Genomic DNA, 27,638 nt, shown 5'->3' on the forward strand with positions numbered 1-27,638 from the left:
CTTGGGTTAGTCAGTTTGAAGAAAGACAGGATGGTACATTGGCCCGCAACTTGTGTGATGCGTCCTGATCCAGCCTGGAACTTGTCAAGCCAGTCCATCAGCAGGGCCTGCTAGTGGGAGACAAGAGCCTACAAGACCTTCGCTTTAAGCTGCCAGGCATTTGTCTCAGATCAGGAGGTTGAGGAGGAATAAGCTGGATATCTTGGAATTATATGTTTATCACCTAGCCACACCCCCTCTCACTGGAGGAAGTCTGTCTGTCTGTGTAACTCCTAGGTGCTCAGCATCACTCTCACCAATACCAAGTCATGATCCCATCTCTCAGGAGCATCTCACCTGCCCTCCAAACTCTAGTGGGACCCAGCACTCAGTGTTCCAACTACCAAAGGAATCCTTGTCTCTGCCTCAACAAAACCTGTCCAGGTGACTCTCCCTGTTTCCCACCCGGGGCATAATCCAGCCCTCAACTGTCACTTCTTCCTTTTAAAACCATTAAGCCCAAAGCCTGGTTTCTGCCAACACCTAAATGAAAACAAGTGGGCTCTGCTGCTGTCTTGCTTTCTGGTCCTGTGCTCTGCCTGAGTCCTGGTTTCACTTTTTTTTGCACCCAATTCCCACCTGACTAAGGGATGGCTGTATGTACGTCATAACCTTGTACGGTCTAGCCTCCCTGGGGAGGAAGGATGTTTGTCTTACGGAAAAGTAGCAACTGAAAAGCCAGTGTTCTGGGACAACTGTCAAACTGGATTTAGAAATCAAGCTAAGCCTCTAACATTTGTTGGACCTCAGGTGGCAGGCCCTGTGTGGCCAGCCCCACCTCCCCTTTCTAACCTCCTGGTGGATGCTGGGGCCACTATACTCTGTCACCCCCTTAACCTGGGTTCAGTATTACCCGAGTTCTAATAGGTCTTAATAATAAAAGCCTGGAGTCAGACATAGCGGCAAAAGCTGAAAGATCAGAGAGGTGAAGGAGCAAGCCACAGCCACACCTTACCTCGACAACTTACTTCCATGCTGAAAAGAGAGTGAGTTCCTGTTGCCTCCTGCTATAATCCTTTTCTCTGCTCAGCCATCTCACTTCCTGTCTGTATGTTAGCTAGTGGCAAGCTCCACCCTCTGGTCTTCAGGAGCTCCTTATTAGTATAAACCAGATATCACCACAGTTCAGATACACCATGCACATAATGGCCAGGCATTCCAGTGCTCTTACAAACACAGCACTGAGAAGGTGAAGACCGGGGTGGATCCCCAGGGCTCCCTAGCTGGCCATACTAGCTGAAAGGCCAGGGGAGAAGATTCTGTCTCAAACAATTAGATGGAAAGCAATAGAGAAGGACACCTAGTGACCACCTCTGACCCTCTGCTTGTATACCCGGGGGCAAGCACATCTGGTACACTCACACACACACTCAATTTGTGAAATATATTTAACATAACATACCATTTTAAAAAGATTTATTATTCATGTGGTGTGTGTGAGAGACAGACAGACACACACACACACACACACACACACACACACAGAGAGAGAGAGAGAGAGAGAGAGAGAGAGAGTTGCCATATGTGTAGGTACCCTAGGAGGCTAGAAGGTCCTTTGAAGCTAGAGGGTCTAGGAGGTGCTGGGAACTGAACTAAGGTCCTCTGGAATACTATCAAGTGCTCTTACCAATAAGCCCATTTCTCCAGCCCACGGGACCATTTGAAGAGGTACAGTTCTGCGTGCACCAAGCACACTCATAATGTTATTCCACCATCAGCATTCATCTGCAGAACTTTCCCGTCTGTCTAACTAAAGTCAGCATCCACACACCAACCCCTATCCTCCTCTTTCTGGAGCTCATGCACATGTACACCGTGTGCAGGGCCTAGTGCCCACGGAGGTGAGGATGGGAGTCGGAGCCTCTGTAACCGGACTCAGGCTGTTGTGAGCCACCACATGGGTGCTAGAAACTTAACCTGGGGCCTCTGCAAAAGCAGCAAGTGCTTTTAACTGCTGAGCCATCCTCTATCTCCCTTGGCTTTGTTAGTGAGACAGGGTCTGGACACATATAGCCCAGGCTAGCCTGGTACCTCTCTGTAGCCAACAATGACCTCAAACTCTGAACATCCCTACCTGAGTCTTTTGACTGTTGGAATTACAACCCTAGATTGGCAGATCTGCCTACAGCCTAAGGAATGCACATCACCGGGTTTTGTTTCTTTAATCTGTATTGTTTCTTTAATTTGTATTTCTTAGGAGTCTTCTCTCCTAAACCTTTTCTTTGTAAGTGGATGGTCCAGCTGAAATGGACCTGATAATCTCCCAGGAGCTGAATAGAGAAGCCCATACTCCACCCCCCTTCCCTGGGCCTGTCCCTCAGGTCGCTTTATTGTCTACTGAGCTTAGAAGGGGATAACCAAAGAGCCTGATTTGAAAATGTAAAAGGTGACTGGATGAAAGAAAAGCAGCTGACGAAGGAGTATTTGGGGGTGGGGAATCAGCAATCAGCATAGACCAAGCGGGGGTGTTCCTCTCAAGCCCCTCCTGACCGGTCCTCAGCAGGCAGAAAAGCACCTCACCCGAGGTGGGTACTGGGTGGAGGGCAGGGTTAGTCCCGTTGTTTTCTCAAGTGAAAATGGAGAGTTACAGTGAATTTTTCCATATAACAGAAAAGGTTAGACCAGAGAATTGGGAGGCTCTCTGGCAGAAATACACAGGAGACCAAGGGTGGATTAGGTCATAAAAAAAAAATCAAAGGCAAACACACACACACACACACACACACACACACACAAACCCCCCCCAAAATAAAAAAAAAATGAGAAGTCTGAAAGGGAAACAGATTTGCCCAGAGCCACACAGCAAAGGGTAAAGGCAGAGAAAGCCAGTTCAGTAGTAACGACCTTGTTTGTATGCTTTCTGCCTCCCCATCTACCTCTGTAACAACCTGTGACAGCCTCCTGCCCTTCACCTTCAGTCACCATGGTCTGTGTCTTGGTGATGGGCACATGTGCTCAAGCACTTGAGTTTTGATCTAATGTTGTTCACCCTGCAACACCATACCCACAAAAATTACTCTGCCCTCGTGACCTTGGAATGGGTCATGCCCACAGAATGTGGCAGCTGTATTCCCTGCCTCCTGGGGGACATTGTCAAAGGAGGGAAATCAGGCTGGCCTGGCAGAACTGGCTGGGCCAGATCTCATTTCTTTCTGACAAGGTAAAGTTCCCAAACCCCCTCCTCCCCCAGACAGGGCTTCACTGCATAGTTCAGGTTGGTCTCAAAGTCAGCAATCCACTCAGCCTCCTGAGTGCTGGGATTATATGTTATGTGTCACCCCACCTACTCATTCTGTTCTTTAACCCCGGGCCTTACAAGTTGTCAAGGCCTATGTTCACTATGGTTGATGGGACATACACTTGGTCTTTGCCCTGGTTTCTGGCAAAGGGCCCTTAAGGCTTCTTACCTTTCTTAGCAATAGGGGTAGAAACTTTTGATCTCATATTTGACTTTGCTCCTGGCACACATTCCTTGGACTCTCCTTCAGGACAGGCATGTCCTTTGTTTTAGGAAGGTGACTTCTGGTGGACTCCTGGATGGAAGCTGGCCATTAGGAAGATGAAATCATGAGGAGAACCTAGAAACTTGCAGCCACCTCAACCCAGTCACGCTAGGAGTGATGACGGATGAAAGTAAAGGTCTGGCAGATCGCAAATGGGTCACGTGTAATCAGCATCACAAGATGAAGCCTTCAAAACTTCCCAAAAGAACAGTGTTTGGGTGACCCTCCAGATAGATAACACAGGGAGATGTCTGAGGTGCACTCAGAGGTTTGGGGTTCCCTTTCCCTTCCCACAGGCTTGGCCCTGTGTGTGTGTGTGTGTGTGTGTGTGTGTGTGTGTGTGTGGTGTGGTGTGCGCATGCACACACGGATAGGCCAGAGGAGGACACTGGGTTTTTTCTCCTCTCTATAGCTGAGGTTATGCCAATGCCTGGCTTTTTACATGGATTCTGGGAATTAAAGTTTAGGATCTCATGCTTGCACAGAAAGCCCTCTTAGCCACTGAGCCATCTCCCTAGACCCAATACCTTCTATTACTACTTATGTTTTATTGAACCCAGAGTTCACTTACACAAGTGCTCAACTTCTGAACTATTTCTTTCCTCTTTCTTTTTGTGTCTTCCTTCCGTCCTTTTTTTTTCCAGACATGGTTTCTCTGTGGCTTTGGAGCCTGCCCTGGAACTCTCTCTGAAGACCAGGGCTGGCCTTGAATTCACAGAGATCCACCTGCCTCTGCCTCCAGAGTGCTGGGCTTAAAGGCCTGTGCCACCAACACCCGGCAACTACTGAGCTATTTCAGCTTCTTCTCTGTTTTTGAGACAGCATCTCACTAGTCTGTTCAGGCAGGCCCAGCATTTTTGTGGTCCTCCTGCATCAGCTCTGAGTGTCCAGGATTATAGGCCTGAACTACCTAGGCCTAGATGGAACTATCACTTTATAACAAACTGTAAACATATGTCTCCCTGAGTTCTGTGAACCATCCTGGCAAATTAGTTGACCCTGCAGCAAAGATCCTGGGGATTTACAGCCAGCTGGTCAGGAGTGCAGGTCTTTAGCCTGGGGCATGCAATTCTGATTCCAGACTGAGTTACACTAGAGAGAGCCCACACCTGGTGTCAGGTGTGAAGTGCTGAAAGGTGATGTGGGAGAAGGAAAATGCATCGTGTCATTAGACTCTATGAGAGCACTGTCAAGAGTGCATCATGTTTGAAGGTCACATCTGAACATTTGCTATGGATGCTTAGGCCAGAAACCACCAGATTCCTCCAGTAGTGTGGCTAACCCCGTGGCCCTAAGGTGGCTAACCAATGTTCATTTTCCTTGCCTCATTGTTGTAGGACAGCCAGAACAGCATCTCCGATGTACTGACTACCTTTGGCCTGTTTCAAGTGTAATCAGCCAGCCTGTGAAAGGCTGTGGTGCCTGAGGACACACCTGGGATATTTTAAGTACCTGATCACAACTAAGATGCCTTTCTAATAGTCCCGGGTAATGAAGATATTCTAAAGATACACTAGTAGGGCTAAAGAGATGGCCTCAGTGGTTAAGACCACATACTGCTCTTGCAGAGGACCCACATTGGTTCCTAGCAACCACTTCAGGCTACTCACAACCTCCTGTAATTCAAGATCAGGAGGATCTGCTGCCCTCTGCTGGCTTCCCCCGGACACCTGCATGCATGTGCACATATACACATAACCATAATCCAAAATACAAACAAATCTTAAGTGAGAGGGAGACAATTCTGCCCCTTCCTTTAGGGATCACACCGTAGTGACAATGCACACCCAAGGAACTGGGATTTCCTCACGAATCTCATGCTGGAAGGAAAAGGCTAACTTGTCAGCCAGAGAGAAATTTATCTCCTCAGATAGATGACTTCAAAGGAGAGACTGGAGCTGAAGACAACAGTGATAGGTGGGACCACTCCTTGATAAGGACCTATTTTGCAGTGCATATCTCCTGCCCTCTACTTAAACCTAAACATAAGGCAGGATGCTAAAGACTTGGGGGAAGGGCACAGAACCTCTTAAGTACCAAAATGAATAACTCCATTTCCTGCTTTTCACTATGACTTGCTTAACTGGCTTATTGAGGGCTGGTGGCTCTTAGGTTCTGATCCCCCTAACTCTATAACACTAGTTTAAACTTTCTGGGCTGGCAAGAAACCCAATATGGGATAATAGCATGTAACTTACACTGTGACTACTTTGCACAGATAGCTCTCAGATAGAAACAGCAGACTGTGGCCAGAGAACTGCTAGGGACAATTTTATTTTGAACTGGGAAGAGATTCTATGTGGTGAGTACCTGTGAGGTATTGGTCATTAGTTTAACCATATCATTTCTTTTAAGCCCACAATAGTCTCTACATGTTATCTTCCCATTGCCAGATAAGAAAAATGAAGGTCCTATGAGGAAACTTGTGATTGCTTGGAGGCATGTGTAGCCTGTTGCTGCCCTCTTCCCCCACTACCCAGACCCTTTAAATTAGAAGAGAAACCACAGTTACAAAGATAGGGTCATTTATTTATGTTATATTACTGCATTTCAAAGGCAAAAATACAGATGTCTGTTCTGAACATCAAGGTCAGACACAGCTCCCCCACACCAGCCCTTAGGCCCAATGGTAAATACACACATTTGCATACACAGCATATCAAAGTACATACACAGCATCACAGGTATCTAGAACAGCCTAGTGGTCAGTGCGGACCCTGCCAGGCTGGAGGCCAGTGCAGCATTTCCTTTGACTTTCTATGTCACTGGTCTTTCCCAAAGCCACTCTACAGAGGTCACCAGCAAAAATATAGACAGAACGGCACAGCATGTGACACCAGGGTCTGAAGGAAATGCTCCCTGACTCCTCAATCCCCCAGCCCCCAAAGAGGATGCCGACAACTGCATCTCCTGGGCAGGGCAAATGTCCAAGCCCAGCAGTATCTTAGCTGTGCACTGGGCCCAAGGTGCCCTGGAAAATACTGGAAGGTGGAGGAACAGGCAAGACAATTTCCCTTGGTTCTGTACTTGAACCACATTTGACATGAACAAAACCCAAGAGGAACAGCATCGAGAAAAGGCAGTTTTGCTTTAGGAGCCAAGGAGGTGACTCAGAAGACACCACTCAGCATCTGTCGCCCTTCTTTTAAGGCACTTTAGAAAAGTCAGGATCTGGGGACAGAAAACAAAAGTCCTCTCCATTTCCCCAGAGTCCTCTCAGCACAGCCAGTCTGTTTTAATGGCTTTCTAGAGGAATGGGGAATCTAGGGAGCACAGATCTTGCACAGCCTGACTGCTTTGGCTGGGAATAACAGTTTCTAATCCACACGTTAAAAAAAAAAAGCTTCTAGGAAGAGCAGCAAGTTAGGCACTGTGCTGCTCAAAGCAACAGAGGCATAGGCAGGATCGGCCATCCCTCCTCTCAGCATCTAGACACAAGGAAGAAAAGGGCTTAGCTCTAGGATTAGACTGCTAATCTTAGGATCTCAACCCAGGTTGCATCTTTCAAGCTCTCCTAGCTTGATGGTCCCAAGGCCTCCCGTTATCTCTCCCAGGCACTGCCTATCAGCACATGTAAATTTGTGAATGACCCCGTGGATTAGACTGAGGTGGGAGCACCTACTAAAACCCTGAGTGGTGATGAGGGACTTTATAGGCACCAGGATTCTTAGGAAGATGGAGGTGTGCATTCTGGTGAACTTTCTAGACCTCTAATTAAAAGGCACAATCATGCTGGAGAAAGAAGTCTGACCCTGAGTGCCACAGGACACTGTAGGGAAGGAAGCAGAGTGGAAAGGGAGAAGAAGAAAGAGCAGGAGGGAAATAAGAACTGGTTACTTAGGGTAGGTCAGGAGTGTGGTATGAGGCTCTGAGGGGCGGTGAACAACCTGACTGCTAGGATTTTTAAACCCCACAGCCTAGGCCCTGAGAGGTCAGTTCTGGGAGGCCCTGAGGGTCCCTCCACCAGGCTCACCTGGGGGAGTGGAGAGGGAGAGCTCTGCCAGATAGGCAGAGGCTGTCTCCCCAAGTGCCTGACCCAGAGGTCTGGAGGATGATGTTGACCTTTAGGCATTGATCTCATCAGGGGACCTGAGGGTAATTTTGCTCTGCCTGTCAAATCAGAGGCTCATTTGTGACTACTACAGCATACATTATTTTATCCCTAAAAAATACTCAGTTCCTTCCCCACATTTTAAAATACAATAAAAATACATAGGAAATTCAAGTTTACATGGCATGCCTAGAAAAATAAATTGTCATGACTTAACACTCAATAGCTATTCTGATTTGGATCAACACAAAATCAAGCTATAGCATAATTAGAAGATTTTGATTTATTCTTTAAAATACCACAAACTGCTTCTTAAAAAAACAAACAAACAAAACTCTCCAAAACTTTACATTCAGAAATCAGACAGGGATCTGGAGACAGGCCATGTGGATGAGAGGTCCCAAGGCCCTGCTCTGAAAGCAAGGCCTCAGATTCCACATACTAACAGGGCACGAAGTTCCAGGCTCAAGTTTTAAAAATTCTTTTGCTAAGAAAACACACACACACACACACACACACACACACACACTGATTGTAATAGTTGCATACCAATAAGAGAACATAGGACAGGAACAGAACATGAAACTGACTGAAATTTTGATTTTTGTATAAAAAAAATTCAAGAGTATCACATGAATCTGAACCCAGCAGCAGTCTTCAATTTGTCGTGAAGTATGAACATCACAGATTAAAGCGGAGTTCTTTCCCATTTCACAATTTAGCAGTTTTAACAGTGGGCATGTGATCCACAGTCACTAAGTTTTAACTCGTGTACTGTTCCGTTTCTTTGGAGGTGGCATGATGGGCATGTCCCAGAAGCCTGAAAAGGCTGACCATTTTTTTTGCGCTGACAAACACCTTGCAGAATTTCACCCAGTGCCAACCCAGGGCAGGGGCAAATGTTGCATTCACCATGGGCATTTGGAAAGGTGTCTGAATGACAGCAAGGAAAACTCATTCAGATTGTACAAATGAGAGGGACCAGCCCGGTCGACTGGCAGAGACACACAGCTGAGGCCCCCTGGCCATTTTCAGGTCTCTTATTTGTTCCAAAATGCTATCTAGGTGTCCCGATGTCCACTGTGATTTTGGTATATAGTGGGTATCTCTCTATGTCTAACACCTGGTAGGTAAGTGAGTTCAAACCATCAAAGCGCATAGTTTCTCTTGTGTGGGCAATCCGGTCAAACCTACCAGGAGAAAGAGTGCAAAGGATTAGGGTTAAATCATAAGTCTTAAGAAACTGGTCAACATCTGAACATCTTCCCCAGCAGCCCCTGCCCAGGATGGTCACCACAGATGGAATTCCTCTACCTCACTGGAGGGACAGGGCCCTGAGTGAAGCCTGATTGCAGCCTGCCCCACTTGAAAGGGAGGGAGAGTGAGTAAGAATGAGCGGGAGGCTGGAAAAATGGCACTATGGTGGATCACAGCTCCAATTCCAGAGGACCAGATGTCCTCTTCTGACCTCCGAGGGCAGCAGGCTCACAGGGAGTGCACATACTTACATGCAGGCAAAACATTCATATACATAAAAGAAAATAAATCTAACATAAAAATAAATAAAAAAAGAACACACAGAACATACCTCTGAGGATTGGGCTCATTTTTCTTGTCTCTTGAGTGTCGTATCATGCGACACCTTCCAACTACAGCATTTGGGCGTGATATAGACATTCCCCTATGAACTATTCTGCAAAGAGTAAACAGAGTCATTAACATAGTTCTCATAAGGTTATGTCTAGTAGCTCAGCTACAAGATTGTGGGCTCTTCCATAGACCTAAAAGCTGCTCGCCAAGCCCAACCCTTCAGCATATGCTGGCATACAGCCCAAGAAGACTTCACTTAAAATTTAGACTTCCCCAATATCCTGAAATGACAGATTTATAGTGTTTGACTTATTCAGGCCCCAAATCAAAGCAGCATCAAATATCCAAGTTAAGGGGGAGACTGGACAATCTGGATGGGCTGCAAGTCTGTGGCAATGTTTTCCCTGTAGGCTCATCTTGGTGTCTGGCATAGAGTAAGCAGGTACATAAAGCTTTTCTCTCGCTCCCCATCTTTCTAGTCTTGCTCTCAATGCCTCCTCCCTCCCCAACCTTTCTGACCATCAGTCCCGTGCACTGCCACGGCAGTCCAGAGGGCTTGCCCAGGTAAGGTTCTGCGGAAGTAGGTGTGCCTGTCTGAATCCCGTGTCAAGGTTCTTTGCATCTTCCCTGCTGGATGGGCCTTGCCGTGCTCTGTATGCAAGAGATGCTCAGTTTGTGCAAGCTTGGTAACAAGCTTGCACACTCTAATACTCAAGTATTTTTCAATGCCCTTAGTAAGGACTTGGAACTTTGGCAAGTTCTCACATAGTGGTAACCTTTAATGGTATGGGTGCTGATCCAACAGACACCTTCTGTTAACTCATCAAATGTATCCCAATTCAGGTAATGGGTTCAGACTGGCTCCTAGGTGGATTTTACCACCTGTAACTACAGGAGACAGGTCTGCCAGTTTTAAAAGTGTTTGGGGATGTGGATGTGGTAAGACTGGCCACAGCATAATGAGCATGGACCAGGTTCCACACAGGCTCACTAAACTATTGTCTTTGCTTTTTTTTTTTGAGAAAGGGTCTCACTAGGTAGCTCTGGCTGCCCTGGAACTCACTCTGTAGATCAGGCTTACCTCAAACTCTGCCTCCTGAGTGCTCCACCATGCTTGGCTGATGAATTTTATTTTTAATTATTATTATGTGCATGTATGTTTATGCACATCTGAGTGCAGATGCCTGCAGATCCCAGAAAAGGTATTGGACTGTCTGGAGCTGGAGCTGCAGGCAGTTGTGAGACACCCAAACAAACCTAAGATGGGTGCTGGGAACAAAACTTGGGTTCTCTGCAAGAGTAGTACGTGCTTTTAACTGCTGAGCTACCACTCCAGCCCCGTACTCTGTCTTTTCTTATCCGTGGTTAAAATAGTCCAAAATAAAACTATGGAACAGAGATTCTGTGGAAGGAAACTTGCTTTACATTAACAAGGGACTACAATGAGATGCAAAGTCTTCTTTTAAAAAGAGCCTCAAATCTGGGGACTCTCTTGTCCTTATGTCCCATCTCACCAGAGAGTGCTGAGGTCACAGATGCAGTCGCTGCCACATCTGGCTTTACACGCTTCTGAGTTCAAGTCTCATGCTTGCAAGGGGAGTGAGTGCTTTACCCACTGAGCCACCTCTTTGGTCCTTTCACACAGGACACTGAAAGTCCACATAGGAAGTCAAAGTAACCCTGCCCCTTCCATTCCCCCACAGCTGTTCTGAAAAATCCCAGAAACTTGTTTTTCTAAAGACTCTGCTAAGCACCTGTAGGACCTACAAGAGCATGGACCTAAGCACAGGGGCTGAGAGGGGATTACTCCCTCCTGGGTGCTAATCGTTCCAGAATAACCAAGTACTGACTCAAAAACTGGAAGGAAAGCCAGAGAGACCAGAAAGAGATAGGAACTGTAAGCATTACCTGTTAAAAATGTCATCATCTTCTCCTCCCCAGCCCCAATAATTATTAGGAAATCCATTAATGGCAAGAAACTGTTCTTTACTGAGAGCAGAGACGCCTCCAAAGTACTGCACGTAAGGCAGGCTGGGGGAGGAAGCACATATACAGAGACCCGTGGTTAGTAAGCTCGGCCCCAAGAATGACAGGAATTTACCAATGTTTTCCCCCTTGGAGACAAGGTCTATGTATCCTGGGTGGCCTACAACTCATTATGGAGACCAGGCTGGCCTTGAACTCACAGAGATCTTCCCACCTGTCTCACAAGTGCTAGGATTAAAGGCACCTGGCCACGAGAATATTTTAGAAGTTTTTTCTTAGGCACGTGAGGAAATCTTTGTTTAATCTGCCCCCCCCCCCCCCTTTAAAAACCCAGTTTACTTGGCACCATTTTCCAAATCCAGCCCCTAACCAAAATGGTTCCTTTGGTGTTTAACTTGCCTTTATATCAGGATTCAGATTATCGTAGAAGCAGATAAGTAGAATCTTTTTTTCCCCCTAAGAATATAGTACTGCACCTATGGTTTTATATAGAAACCCAGTAAGTTACAGGGAGGTTAAGCAGCTCCTCTACTGTGGCTCTGGAAACAAAGAAGTCCTCATTCAGGTGGCCCTGCTTTTTGTTTTCTTATCTACCCTTCTCCCAAAGGCACAAGGTTTGAACACTGACCCTAACAATGGCAGCTACATCTCTGGAAACTACCTCAAATTTTCTACTTTATCCCGACATAACTAGATGATAAGCCTACTTTTCTACATTTCCAAGTACTGGGACACTGGGAGCTTTTGTCCTTTTATACCCTTTTATACCTTAACATCTTCATGGTTAGGAAAGATGGACTCTGCTCCAAAGATCTGTCCAAGGGTTCTCGAAAGGCTTCAGTTTCCTATTACCCTAACACAACTCCAAATTATACTTGGGTTCCTACTGAACTCCAAAGAGACGGAGAATCATCATATAAACTAAGGAAAAGAGCAGCCAAACCACACAGAACACACACAACTGAAGATCATCACACATACACATCACACACCCTGTCTTGGTCTCACTCACTAAGTCGCCTAGGATATCTCTGAACAGATGGCCCTCCCCCAACCTCAGCCTCCCAGTTGCTGCAATTACAGGGACAGACCACCCCAACTGGCTTGGAAGGACTATTTTTCAAAGATCCCTGAGGTTCTGCTTAGATGAATCTGAAGCAATGAATTCAGATTTAGATACTATCACCAAGGGATCAAATCATCCATTTTTGGCACACCTCACACACATTTCCTTTGGGGAGGGGTGTCAAATACAGAACAGGGCCTCAAGCATGACAGGAAACTGCTCTATCACTGAGCTATATAGCTTCAGTTCCTACGCCTATACCTTTAATGTTGGTTAAAAGCAAAGGTGCTAGACTAATAATAGGTCTTGTTAACCTAGAAATAGATTACTATTTCAGTGGAAGTACATGGTATCTTGACTAGATTCAATTATGCTATCTCAGTGATTTTCTTATCTACCTGCTCTATTTGCCAAATATGACAGGTGTTCACAAGCCACCGTCACTATTACGGCAATGACTCAGTGGTTACTTGGGTCTCTTAAAAGAGACAAATAAGTAGGGTCAGAGTACAAACCTGTTAAAGGGAAGACATTCAAAAGGAAGGAAGGAAGATAAGTGGGCACGGATTCATTCCTGAGCAGTCTAAATGTGACACTCTGTTTAGACCCCAAACAGCTCTGACATAGGGAGACCTATGTTCTATGTGGTTCTATAGCTCTCATGTCCCCATCAAGCGAGGGAGGAAGAGAGCACAAGAATAACCTAGCCTGACAGCATCTGTATTCACACAAAGGCGATCTATCTGCATAGGCCAGGTATACTAGGATCCAGCCTAAACCCAAGGACCTGCAGAAGAGCTTCCTGAAGCTTCATATTTACTTAAAGAAAGATATCAAATATGATACAATTCAAAAATATTCTGATTAGTGAAAACAAGAATGTCAACTGTGAAACAAAAATGTATATTTATTTACTTACTGATTTTTTTTTTTAAAAGACAGGGTCTTACTATGAACCTCTGGCTGTCCTAGAACTCAGTGTACACACACACACACACACACACACACACACACACACACACACACACACACACACAGCCAAGCTAGCCTTGAACTGTAGAGATCAACCTGTCTCTGTCTCTGGAGTTCTGGGATTTAAAGGTATACACTTTCATACACACATATACTATGTCTGGTCCTTTGACTTTTAAGACTGAACAACTGACTGTAAGGCTATATTTTACATATGTCAATAATGTTTGGATCGCACTCCTGCCCCTGGGGACAGGAATATTTGCCATCTTCACTAGCACTTTGATAGAAAAGTTAGAGCCCCATGTTTGAGCAGAAGTCCAAGTTCTTCTTGGAAACTGAACCACATTTCTTTGACAATGCCAAGATATCCAATCTCTAGAATCAGTGTGTGTATTTTGGGGGTCCACACTGCTTCCCAAACTGTAAAGGTGAGGAGAGTAGAAGGTGAGGAGATCCAGCTGTGGGTCTGTTGGGAGCCCAAAGATAAGGTCCGTGCCTAACACTAAGAACTGTTATCAGGATACACAGTGACTACAGGCACTGCTGGACTCTCCTTCACTCAGAATAAAAAGCAACCATGTCTCAGAGCCTAGGGGCACTCTAGAAGAACTACATTTTTTTAGACCACACCTAAATTGTAGCACGTTTGCGGCAGGCTCTTGCTGGGTATGTCTTACCTAAACCCAAACTTGTCCATTGCAACAGAAATGTGCCGTGGCTGTGAAAAACACCTGTAGGCATTATGGTCATCCATCGGAATGAGGTCCACATCACTGAACACAAAGCAGTTGTAGTCATGGTCCTTCAAGGCCTCTTGAAAGCCAATGTTGAGGAGCTTAGCTCGATTGAACATGGTTTCTCCAGCCTGGTACAGAGACAGAAGTGGTATGAGAATGCCCAAGACCTTTAAAGAGAACACTCACAGGATCAATGTCTGCTACACCTGGTCATTAATTAACTAGCCAGCCTCATTTTCCTGCCCTTACTGCACAAATCAGTCCCGAGTGTCAACTCAACCATCTGAGTCAACAATCCCATTTCCAGGAATCTTCTCAGAAGAAGAGCTTACATAAATGTGACAAACTGTAAATAATATTGTTCACTCTTAAGTGAGCATCACAGCATCAGATGGCAACAGTTACAGACATAAGCATCCCTGGGAAACGGTTAAACAGCTCATTCACAGCCACATAGTAGAGCTGATAAAATAAAAAACAGTAAAATAAAAGGGCCAGGTGTGGTGACACACACATGTAATTTGGCACCCAGGAGCTTGAAGTATGTAGAATATGAGTCTGAGAGCACCTAGGGCTAAATAGAAAATTCTAGAGTAGCTTGGAACATAATAAGACTGTTTTAAAGTGTGTGTGTGTGTGTGCCTCTAAAAGAAAAGGTGAAAAGGCATTTAAACATATGTTATTTATATTATTACAAATAGACTCCAGGAACAAAACACAGGAATTAGTGAAAATTAGGTGCCTCTTCACTTCCACTCTATTACAGCCTGGCAGCCGTAGGTTTGCCTGGTCATCAACTAGATGCTTCGGGAAGGTGGTGAAGCCCTCAATCCTCACCCTCATGCTAACAGTGTATAGCAGGAAGCACTTGGATACACATGATAGTTAGGAACAAAGCACCTACTTAGGTCCAGCTGATGGGCCCATGTCACCAAGTCTGATGGCACAAAAGATCCTTTCACATTTTAATGACTTACCTTGTTTAGTTCTAGTATCGTCCATGAAAATATAAGTGTGATAAAGAACTTACACTTTGTTTTTTTTTTTTTTTTTTTTTTTTTCATGGTGCCCCACTGTCATGAAACAAAAATGTAATAGTTGCTGTCAAGCTGGATGGAATGATGGATGGAAGGATGGGCAGACAGACTGATGGACAGGTTTCAATGTAAGAAGGCAAATGGTGGCACTTTCTGCTAAAGTTCCAACCAAAGCAGCTCCTTGTGGGTACCTCTGGGGGTGTCCGCTCTGACCAACTCCTGGGACCCAACATTAGCAGAGATGGTCCCAACATCTACCCTGCTGCCCTTTAAACTGAGCAGCTCACAAAGCCCTTCTTGAACATGTGCTTTCATTCTGACCTCGCAGTGCCACGAGCAGTGCAGGCCCCACACTTTGGAATAATCACTCACTCAACTCACTAAGCCCTTTTCCCTGAAACTCTCAAGATCAAGAGACTGGGGCCTCCACTTTGAGTATTGCTGTCCCACAAGGGCCTGTAGTCTATAGATGAAAACTCCTCTCTCCTCATGCCTGGATGAAAACTTGGAACCTGGTACTCCACAGGTAGATAACATAGAAACAAGCTACTTAGAGAAGGCAGGTACCAGGAAGTCAGAAAACAATGAGTGAATTAAGAAATTACTTAGCACACAAGAGCTCCTTTTCTCCAGCCCTAACAAAACCCTTCAACTAAGCACAACGAAAGAAAGTTCTGCCCAAAGGAACATTGTGTTCTTTGGCTGCTCTATCATAAAAAAGTTGATCAGAAATCCCTGGGTTCAATTAATTCCATGTAAGCCATGGGGCAAAAGTCCAAAAGTAGAAACTGAGTAGGAAAACTAAGACGTTATTAGGACTACTGTTACTATAACAACATATTGCTACTGTCCACTGGGGAATGCCATATTCAAGGCACAGAGTAATTTTTCTACCCTTGTGGTCCCATGGCTTGATCATTTTGACAATCTTTTAACAAACATTGTCCCAACCCAAATTACACTTTGAGACACAAAGCCCCAATGATCACTTTTCTAACAAGTGAAAGGGGATGTATTCCCAAAAGCCTTTAACCCCTCTGGAGTAGTGCTCTAAGGGTATACTAACCCCTCTGGAGTATACTCTAAGGGCAACTCCCCGAGGCGCAGGCTAACCCCTCTGGAGTATGCTCTAGGGGTTAACCAACACCCTCCTGGGTTACACTAACCCCCTCTGGAGTATACTCTAAGGGCACACTAACCCCTCTGGACACTAACCCCTCTGGAGTATGCTCTAAGGGCACACTAACCCCTCTGGAGTATACTCTAAGGGCATACTAACCTCTCTGGAGTATACTCTAAGGGCATACTAACCTCTCTGGAGTATGCTCTAAGGGTTCACTAACCCCTCTGGAGTATGCTCTAAGGGCACACTAACCCGCTCTGGAGATACTCTAGTCCTAACCCCTCTGGAGTATACTCTAAGGGTACACTAACCCCTCCGGAGTATACTCTAAGGGTACACTAACCTCTCTGAAGTATACTCTAAGGGTACACTAACCCCTGGGATACCCACACACTAACCCCCTCCGGAGTATACTCTAAGGGAGTACACTAACCCTCCGGAGTATGCTCTAAGGGCACACTAACCCCTCCGGAGTATGCTCTAAGGGCACACTAACCCCTCTGGAGTATGCTCTAAGGGCACACTAACCCCTCCGGAGTATGCTCTAAGGGCACACTAACCCCTCCGGAGTATGCTCTAAGGGCACACTAACCCCTCTGGAGTATACTCTAAGAATATACTCCCATGATCTGCGGTGGGAGTTCCTGGTGGCCTTCTCTGTACCACAGGACCTGCTGGCAATGGCTGTTTGATCTAAGCATTGCCTGACACTAGCAGTGTACACTTTCTAGGAGCTAAAAATTTGGAACTAGGCCACAAACAATTGCAGCCTGGAGAAGTCCCAGCAGACCTGCTTCAGCCAGTTTACCTAGGGGAGTGAAACAGACCTCCCTTCAAGTCAGAAAGGACCTGGTGTCTGGACCCCCATTTAGAACATGCCAGACAATTTTCCAAATAACCTGAACCACATCCTTCCTCCTATGCCTCTTTTCCAACTCTCCTCACCTGTATGAACCAGAAAGAAAGGAAGTACATAGTACATGCTAGCAGATGGGCTGCAGTCCACTAGGAACCTGAAACAGGAAGATGGGCAGTGTGTGTGTGTTCCCTCTTCTTGCCTTGAGGCTGCAGAAAGGTAAAGAATTTTCTAGGTTTCTTTGGGTGAGATGCTTAGCAAACCCAATTATCTTTTTTCTCCCTTTTTTTGGGGGGGCAACCAGGGTTTCTCTGTGTAGTCCTAGCTGTCCTGGAACTCTGTAGACCAATCTGTCCTCAAACTCAGGGGATTCGCCTGCCTCTGCCTTCTGAATGCTGAGATTAAAGGCCAATGCCACTACATGCTGGCTTCCAATTATCTTTTCTAAAACTACTTCACCTGTTTAGAGGTGGGAAGACACCTTCTCGAAGCCTCATTCCTACCCCTCCTCACACAACCCTTCGCTACTTCATTCAGTCAAGTGCAAATTTATCAAGCACCTAATGCCAGACCAGGCCAAATACACAACTGAGACAAGACACGCTTTCATTCTAGTTTCTCCATTTCTAGACAAGTGAATGGGTAGATCATACCTCTGGCCTCTGTTTCCTGCTCCTGCTTTGTTACATGGGGATGATACCAGGTGAGTTGTAATAAATAATGTGTAGGGCATGAAAGGCTTAGTACCCTACCTACAATTCAGCTACTACCACAGTTATGGAAATGGGTTTTTCGCCTGTCTGGAACTATCAGACTATCGAAATGATTCTTGAGTCCCATGGCTGTTCTCTGGCATCCCTGAAAACTCCATCTCCTTTAGTGTTTACTTATGGCCTTTCCACCAGCTTCAGAGTCAATTCCTGCTTCTCTGACAGATAGGGAAATTCTTAAAAGGATTGGGTTTAACTGAGTCAACCGGTGGCTGCATGATTAAGACTCCAGCATTAGAAGTAAGACCTTTAGAGACTGAGGTACATGGGAATGAACTGGGGGAAGTCTGGGGGAAGAGAAGCTTCACGCCAAAGCAAGCGTCTCTTTAAGAGATGATTTGGCTTTCTTCCCCTCTTCTGTTTTTTGGTATTTTGAGACAGGATCTTACTGTGTAGACCAGGCTAGCCTCTCAAAATCAGCGACTGAGTGTTGGGATTAAAGGCATGCACTCCACCATGTCCAGCATGATCCAGTTTTTAAAAGTGGGCTTCTTCTCACAGCTCACATTGCTAGGCAAGACTTATATTTACCCTTTCCTAACTAGAGGGAGAAACGGAAAGAAAGGCCCAAAATTGCTCAAATTTCTAAGTGGCTGAGAAGATGCAAATGAAAGCAGACTCTGGGAATGGGGATGGAGTAGGGTGTGGTGGGGTGAGGTGGGGGGTGGGGTGTGTGCACAGGAAGACATCAGATGGAAGAGTACTTGTAAAGGCTGTGAAGAAATAGGCACATTTTTGAAATTACAAGAAATTCAAAAAAGAGGTAGAGGTGGACCTCATCGCAGGCAGAGAGGAAGGTGGGCCCTTGTTGGGGGCAAAAGGCCTTCACTTCATCTAGGGGCCACAGGGAGCCTTACACTATGTTTTGCATATCAAGGGACATTGGTGTCTCAATCCAAGTAAAGGCAGGGAGATCAGTCCTAATTGAAAAGCTGTTTTACGATTTATGCAAACAAGAAAAGCCTAGGAAGTGATGATGAGTAAGTTTTGAACTCCTCCTCTTGGGCTCAGGGTAGGGACTCCACTCCTTCTAATGTCCCTGTCCCTACTTTTAAGAGCCTTTTGAGGGGGAGGGGCCGGGACAGGTTCCAAAGTCTGGTCTATAGTCTTCAGGAAAATTGTAAGGGCAGCTAAGGAGGGCTAGAGTAGACTTCCCTTGATTGTCCCAACAGCCTCTAGGAAGAATATTCATTCTGTCCAACCGTGTTCTGCCTTCCAGGAATGCAGGCCCATGTATGTCACCAGAAGCTATATCCTGAGAACTGGATGGACTGGGGATATAGCACACATGCCTCTCCTCCAGCAAAAGACAGCAACAACAAAGTTGCTCCCAAGATTCTCTATGAATCAGATGGGAGAGATCTGATTGCTGTGGCCCCATTACAAAGCCATCCTCATTCAGACAGTTAGCCCCAGATGCACTGCAGGTCTGCAGTCAATGGCACTTGCCTGACCAAGCCCAAGTGTCTGTGTTTCCCTCAGATGCCAAGAAGATCTTGGCTGAGTGGGCTGTAGAAGGCTAGGACAGCTTAGGGGTTGAGGGAAGCTCTGACTGGGCATCCCTTCAGGCCTCAGCATGGATCTCCAGGACAACACAGAGTCTGGAGGCGACAGCTAAGGGAGTAATGTGAGAGCCTGGAGTCATACAACTGCTGAGTCTGTGGTGAGCTAGTACCCCATTCCTCTTTGAGTTTCCAACAGTTGGGCCCTAGTTTTTAATCCATGACAAGATGCTGGTCCCCAACAAAACTTGAACCCGAGACTTAAGTTTTTTTACCCAGTGAGTAAAAGACACAGGTCTCTTCAGAAGGAGGGCCCATACTCTTTCTGGGCAGTTCTCTGTTAGCCAGTAGTCACTCACAAGGATGAGCACATTTGGGTGACGTATGCAGAGGTCACCTTACAACCCCAATTTCACAGAGGCTGGAGCAGAAGGCTTGCCTCCTTCCTTGGACCCAAGGCACAGACTTTCAGCAGAATACAGCAAAAGGTGGTACTAAACACTTCCAGGATATGTAAGACACGAGCAGTTTGCCTATTTGTATCAGGTAACTATAAAAATTTGCAAAGTACTTTTAATATAAAATAATAGTAATTCTATGTCTGAAAATCCAGCCCAAGGGAACAATCTTGAATGTAAAAGCCAACTCAGTAAACTTGAGACTTGGATGTTTGCCACTGTTTATCAGGCTTCAAATAAAGGAAAAGGTAATTATGGTAGAACTCAGAGATCAACTACTGTGAAAGCATGGAAGTTATGAATATGGAGACTATGAAACAGTGTGGGAAGATGCTAATGATATGGACCTGAAGAGAAAGGCAAGATATAAACATTTATATACATACACTATGAGCTCTAGTAGGGTCTAATCTAAAGACAGCGAAGTCTCTCGGGCTCTGCACCATGAGCTGGCTTCCACTCATCTCGATGTTTTCCCAGCAAGCCCACAGCAGTCCTGTGCTTGTCCGGGGAGGTCCCCTACAGCTGGAGGACAGCACAGTCCCGGGCTTACTCACAGCTTCCCCTGGCTGGCAAGGCCTGGCACTGTGTCGGGTTTGAGAACATTACAGTGCGGTGGCAGTGGTGTTGAGCAGCGTTGGCGGCAGTAGTTAGGATAGCAGCAGTAGGTAAGTCGACTTTTCTTTCTTTAGAGGGGAGGCAGAGAGGACAGAAGAGAAGGTAGGTGGAAGAGTAAGAAGCCGCCCACAAATAGGGGCTTCTCCTTCAGCTTGTTTTGCTAACAAGATTAACAAGTAAAGGCAAAAGTCCCCCCCAAAGGAAAAAAAAGCATATGCAAAAGAGAGATGGGTGAAGAGGCAAACCAGGCTAGAGCAGGGAGAGAGACCCATTCCGACCATCCTTGTTGCAGGGCCAAGGCCAAACAGTTGTCTTTCCTTTTTGTGGAACCAAGGTGCGTAGAGAAAAACCGGCATTCCCCAGAATAATAAAGGTTATTCAATAGCAACTGGATAGCAGTAAGTGCTAAGATACACTCCACAGAAGAATACAGACACGGTCCAGAGGAGACAACAGAGCAGAGGGTGGCACTCAGACTAGGGTGACAGACACTCTCAGCCTTCCCATACCTCCTCTATGCCAGCGAGCTGAGAGGTCCAAATTGGCCAAGGAATGGGAGGGTGAACATCTGAGACCTTCTACTTCCCAAGGCCCACCCCCCTACACATCCACTAACAGCTGAGGAGGATATAGAAGACAGAGGCGACATAGAGATAATCAAGACAGAAGCCAAACCATAGGGGGTCATAAGGCAGCCGCCCTCATGCCTCACCACAACTGATCTTGACCTCCTGGAGGAATTCTGTCGAATGGCCCATGGCCCATGACAGATGCAATGGTGGCTGTTCTTTGCTCATAAAGGGTACAAAAGTCTATTCTACTACAGCTATAAGCTGACAGACATATCATCTTACTAGCCTAAAACAGTCCACAGAGGGAGGGGGTTGGAGATGGCTCAGTGGTAGAAGCATACACATTGCTCTTGCAGAGGACCTGAGTTTTTTGTTCCCAGTACCCCACATCAGGAGGCTGACAACTGGCTATGACTTGAACTCCAGTGTATCTGATGTCCTCTTTTGGCCTCTGTGGGCACCTGCACTCATGTGTGTACACACACACACACACACACACACTCCTTTGAAATAAAAAAAACCAAGACAGAGCAAAGTCACAGCCAGACACACACACACACACACACACACACTCCTTTGGAAAATAAAAAAACCAAGACAGAGCAAAGTCACAGCCAGACATCCAGACAAAGCACCAGCACCATCTGCCAGCCTAGCCCAGGCTGGGCTCTTCCACTTTCCCAAAAACCTTTTCAGCCAGGTCTGCCTGGAAGCAAAAACAAGTGAGAAAGGCCCCTGGGGCCTCTGTAGCCATTAGATATAAGTCCCTGCCTATCTCACATGGGCAAGTGTCTGTGGTACATTCCAGAAACAAACACAGCAAGCAGGGATATTCCTTAGCACCTTTGTCTAACCCCAGCTCTAATACCAGCCCTGATATGCTTACCTTTGCAGCCTTCACAGCAGGGTCAAATAGAAAGCACTCACTGGAGAAAGTCAATATGCAAAGGGAACACGAGAGACTTTGCTTTTGGTTTTGGTCTTGCTATGCAGCCCAGGCTAGCCTTAAACATACTATGTCATGAGGTTGCAATCCTCTTCTTTCTTACTACAATTACAGGTACAAATCATTGACCATGTCTGGCTCAAAAATGAGATTTTGTTTTGTTTTGGTTTTTTTGAGGCAGGGTTTCTCTGTGTAACAATTCTGGCTGTTCTGGAACTCATTTTGTAGATCAGGGCTGGCCTCAAACTCACTGAGATCCACCTGCCAGAGCCTCCTGAGTATTGGGATTAAAGGTGGGCACACTGGGCATGATTTCAAAAAATGATTTTTATGACCATGAATAAAACACAGGGCCTAAAGTACACAGTATCTTTCCCGAAAAGGAAGGCTACACCAAGGGACAGATCACAGGCAGCCCATGCCCTACTCAGCAATTGACAGGGATCTGGGGAAGGGTGTTGGGGAGGGACAATCCCAGTTTATCAAGGGCCATGATCTGGCCAAGCTAGGAAAGGAGACTTTGCTTCCAGCAGGGACGAACCCAGCCAGAGAACCAGGAGCAGGCATCCGGAGTGTGGGTATAAATAAATGGACAGGACACAGGGAAAAGATACTCCATATTCCAAACCTACTGGACTGTGGAGAAGCTGCACCATCAGAGATGTAGGAATAAGTCTGGCCAGGGTTTGGGAATCCAGGGCCAAGCCGAGGCACAAAACATGACTGTCTCTTCCACCAAGTGGGTTAGGAACAATGAAGTGGGAGAAGTCACCTCCTATTCCAGGAGTTTCACAGAGCTACTGAGGTAGAGGGAAAGAAGCTTAAGACATAGCCAGAAAGGGCTGGGGAGGGGCAGGCAGAGGCCCAAGAAGGGGGCAAGGGTCTGGGTGAGGGATGACAGGCAGCTTGCCCATGGCACACTGTAAAGGGTGATGGGGAACAAGTGACTGGAGATAGGTCAGGACCAGCCCCCAGATGGTATCACACACTAAGGTTTCAGATCGCTCTGGCCCTTGCCGGAGGCAAAGGACATTGTTGAAGGGTTTAAGGAGAGTTAGTGACATACATGGTCAGAAGCAGAAAGATCTTGAGCAGCTGAGTAAGGAGACTAAAGGTGTCAGAAGCAATACAAATGAGACTGCAGAAACCACTCCTAGTTACTGACTCTGGGACCAAGGAATGTCACAGTTATGACCCAGTGTGTAATTTTTACTGATAGATAGTCCCCAAAGCATTTCTTTTTCTTTTTCTTTTTTTTTTTTTTTTTTTTTAATTTAAGTTTGGGTGGTACCAGGTCGATGCTTCCCATTACTACTGGCTTTGTCTTTTCCTGACTAAAGTATGAGGGACAGAATGCATCCCTGTTTGCCCTGTATAATACCTTGACATTCCTTTCCACATCAAGGTCCATCCTAGGGGCTGGACTTAGCTGGATATCTGTCTCAGAGTAGGACCACAGCACTAAAGAATGTGCTCTTAACAGGGCTTACGCATGTCATGGCAAGAGGACCAACAGAAACCCAGATAACAAAAGCCAGACTTGTTCCTCCGCAACAACTGGAAAGCCCCTCCCATACCCCTCCAGCACTTATTTTGAGCTTTAAGTTTCACAGTGGCTGGGGGGCCTACATTGAACAAGGTCAAGAGCTTCCTACAGACAGACGCTAGAAACCAGTAAAAACTCAGCGGGGGTTCATTTCTGTGTGTGGGACTCAAGACACATCCCTCTCTGAAGAAGTTTATAAGGCTCGGTCCCGGGAGTCTTCCCAGAATGTCTGACCCCTGCTGGGGTCCCAACAGGTGGGAGGCGAGACTGATGTTGGTACTATGTTGAAATAAAGCAGGAGGCAGGAAAAACAATAAAGAATTTATCAGCAAAGTACCAGGCGAGAGGCAAGAGGCAGGAAGATCGGGGAGAGGGGGAAAGAAATTAAGACAATAACAGCTAATATTTACTAAGGGTTTGTCACACAACAGGCTGCTTCACAGCACAGTGAGGGAAATACTAACTTCCTCTCCTTTCTTGGAGGGGCTGTGTTGTCACAGGCTGATGTGGCCTACCCAGGATCACTGTCTGAGAATGGCTCCCAGCCCTTGATACCAGGGCTTTGAGAGATACCCCCAGGAAGGGGGCTAAATGGTCTCAAAAAGAGCTACTGTGATCCAGTAGGAGGGGAATAAACCTGGAGTCTGGGTTGGGGTGTAGTTGTGGCCCCACTGTTATTGGTGACCAGTTGCATCTCTGCTGGTTATTCCCACCCTCTGAGTCTCTTAGCTGTGACACACAGCAGAAAGTACACTCCCCTGCCCTCTAGGGTCTGGGCAAGTCCAAGCAAACAGTGAAGGGGAAGCACTACGATTTTTTGTTTTTCTTCAGTGCTGGAGCACAAAGAACCGCACTTGGATGTTTGGCTGGCATTCTACCATTAAGCTATACCCCAACTAAAAAAGATTCTTTTTCTGTATCAGTGGGTAATAAGAGAGAGGGTTTCTAGTATCCCAGGGAGAGTAGGAGGAGTAGAGATGGGGGCTGATTTAGGGTTGTTTTTTTCCCAAAGTGTGACTCACAGGACACTAATCACTGGGAGATGATTCTTGGAAAACAGCCCTGTCTAGACTAAGCCAGGAAGGGCTTACGGAGGTCACACTGTGTCAGTGCATGGAGAGCTCTATACCAATGAGAGCTGCCTTTTCACCTATTTAGGATATCCTGACTAGATTAACAGGGCACAGCCTTCTCTCCTTCCTAAGTTCCCAAAACATTAGACAGTCATCATCCAATCACACTGCTTTGTTTTGTTACTCGCTGTAGCCCTGGCTGTCCTGGAACTCACTCTGTAGACCAGGCTGGCCTCGAATTTCCAGAGATCTGCCTACCTTTGACACAAAAATGGATTATGGTTTTTTTGAATTTTTTTGTAATATAGGAAGGAAAATATACAGCTACCTTAAAATTATAATCAGTGATAATTGGAGGTATCTTTTTTCTCCTTCCATTTTTGCTGGAAGATTACTTCCAAAACCCAAACACACCCTTCCTATTTCCCTTGGCTAACAGAGCAGATTATCAACAAACAAACATACCATTTGGCATAACTCACTGCACAGGTTTAAGTAAGGATAGGACAATGGCAGGGTTAGCACTTCTCACTGTAAAATGCCAGATTATGTATGGAAACAAAACCTTCCTTAGTACCGACACGCATTTGTGTGCCCAAGTCCCACTTATATCATCCCATCTTCCCCAAACCTCACCTGGTTGATGACATGGATGCCATGGTCGGTTGCTGGCGCTGTAGGACAGGATGCAAATAATATAGCCAATATTTGAGGTGCTCCTGCCGTTTTGGAATGGAATAATGATGGCCACCTTGTCAGCGAGAAATGCAGTCCTTGGGGGGGAGTAGGGCCTCCCATCTCTATCTCTGGGTTCTTCTTTACCAAAAGCTCCAGATCCACAGCAATATCTGAATCAATCGCCATGGGGCGCACTAGAGATGGAAGGAAGAAGTTAGCCAGATGCAGGATCCACCCATGCCACAGACCTGGAGGAGCGCACAGGCACTACAGAAAGGGCAGCCATTTACCCTGCACTCGTGTGGCAAATCAACCTTTCCAGGAACTCCAGCTGGGCATGCAGACAACCTGGTACCTATGGAACACCCCTCTGCCCAGAGACCCTTTGGTTGCATTGAAACAAATCAGTTTCTTCTCAGACCACTTGACTGTTGCAGTACAGATAGTGAGCGACAGATGAGCTCAAGACCCTAGCTCTGCTACCTGCCATCTGTGTGCTTTTACACAAAGGACTAACCTGGCTCTTTACAAATTTTATCTAAGCAGGGTGTGGTATGCCCTTTATTCCCAGCACACAGGAGACAGAGGCAGGCCTATCTCTGAGTTTGCCGTCAATGTGGTCTACAAAGCAAATTCCAGGACAGCCAGGGTGGTTACACAGAGAAACCCTTTCCGGGGGTGGGTTGGGGAACCCAAAATAAATAAAACCTCTAGATGGGGAAGGGAGATGTGTACTAGAAAAACTAAAAAATCTAGCTGGATTGTGTGTGTGACATTATCAATGGGGAAGCATGGAGGCAATGAGACCCCAGAAGAAAAGGAGGAGAAACCAAAGGAACAGCTGGGAAAATCCACTAAAAAAAGAAACAACAACAAAAAAACGTAAGCTTGGTGGCACTTGGAGGCAGGCAGATCTCTGCTTGGTTCGAGAGCAGACCTGGTCTTTCAAGAGTTCTGGGACACGCTCCAAAGCTACAAGAGAAGCCTTGTCTCGAAAAACAAACAAACAAACAAACACACTTAATTTTTGATGAAGTATAAAACTAAAAAGGCAAGGTCAGGATGGCTCCAGAATTTCTATCCTCTGGTCAGAGAACGAGCCAATAAAAGTGCTGGCTCAGAGGACTAGGAAAGGCAGTCAGCAGATTCTGAAATGGTGGTCAGGAACAGAGGGAAGGAGTCTATGGAGCGCTCAAAGTGGTCCAGGCACATATGGGGGGGGATGGATCAGGCAGAGGCCCAAGACTGCAAGCCCAGGCTACACCGTGCTCCACCATCCTCAAAGATCTTCAAAACGGGTTTCAGAAACATGAGTCCCAGCCAGATACTCAGTGGAGAACGATGCCCAGGACAAGCCGGGGAAGCTTCACCCAAAGGCACTGAAACTACTGTGCTGTCAAAAAACACCTTGCAGTTCACTAACTCACCATTTCCTAAATCTGCATCGTCACTAAAGCAATGCTGCATTTAGTGAACGTTTACTGTGCTGTGTGTACAGCTTCACATGTGAAACAAACCAGGCACTGGGAACACAGGGGAGAACCCACCACGGGAGGGGCACTAAGCAGATCAGGGAGTCACCTGAAATACATGAATGGGAACCACTACTCCCTGCCCACCCCTGAGCGGGGCCCCAATCTGTCCTGTTCAAGTTCACATGTTCAGGGGAGATGTGCCCTCCTAGAATTTTCCTCTAGCAAAGGAAGCTGTTGAGCCTGCTCCCTCTGCCTGGTGAGCGTTTTGGACAGCTGCCTACTACCTGCCTGGGAATCTCTTCCATCTTATCTCTCTTTCATCACAGGACTTGTTCCCATTCGTTAGTTTCCTTCTGAGACACAGCTCTGATCATAACCAACTTTACCTTGAAAGCTCTTTAGCCTTGCCCAAAATATGGTCAAACACTTTGCCTAGAGAACAAGGCCTACCACTCAGCTGTCTTCCCCATCTTGGTGCCAATTTCCTTAGCCTTTCCTACTCTCCTTAAACCAACTAACTTTTGCACCGACAGGCAGGTCTAAATAGAAGTCATCCTCTGTTTGACTCTCTGACAACCACAGAACTCAGTCAATAAAGGCAAGCCTCAAACTCAAAAGCTGTGCCTCAGATTCGGGATATGACCTTCCTTTTGGGGCCCAGGAGTCTTGCAGAACCAGTTATTAACAAGACTGCTGCTGTCCCAACTCTGACCTCCCAAGATGCCCTGAGGTGGGCAGGTACTCTGCTCTGGGACTATGTTAGTGGTCAGCTTGTACCATATATCTCAATCTATTAACAGAATTTCCTGGGGTAACTGGCACCACCAATACACAATCTCAGTCCAATTCATCTGACTTTTGGGAGGACGGAATTGGATAATTAACAAAAAGCCCAAGAGATTGGGTTTAAATGTATCTGTGTGCTATGTACGTGTGTGTTCCTATGGGTGTGTACAGGTGTGTGTGTATCTAGGCCAAAAGTCAACATTATTTTTTTTCCCCTTGATTACTTTCCACGTAAGTTTTCCCACAATTTT

The 27,638-nt window shown here is 46.2% G+C and overlaps 1 pseudogene; it reads right to left on the bottom strand.

Annotated features, from left to right (window-relative positions):
* Window positions 1–8,462: 8,462 nt before the first annotated feature.
* Window positions 8,463–25,374, bottom strand: LOC127225663 (beta-1,4-galactosyltransferase 1-like; annotated as a pseudogene).
* Between the last annotated feature and the right edge of the window lie 2,264 nt (window positions 25,375–27,638).

This window comes from Phodopus roborovskii, unplaced genomic scaffold (genome assembly GCF_943737965.1).
Source record: "Phodopus roborovskii unplaced genomic scaffold, PHOROB, whole genome shotgun sequence".
NCBI lineage: Eukaryota > Metazoa > Chordata > Mammalia > Rodentia > Cricetidae > Phodopus > Phodopus roborovskii.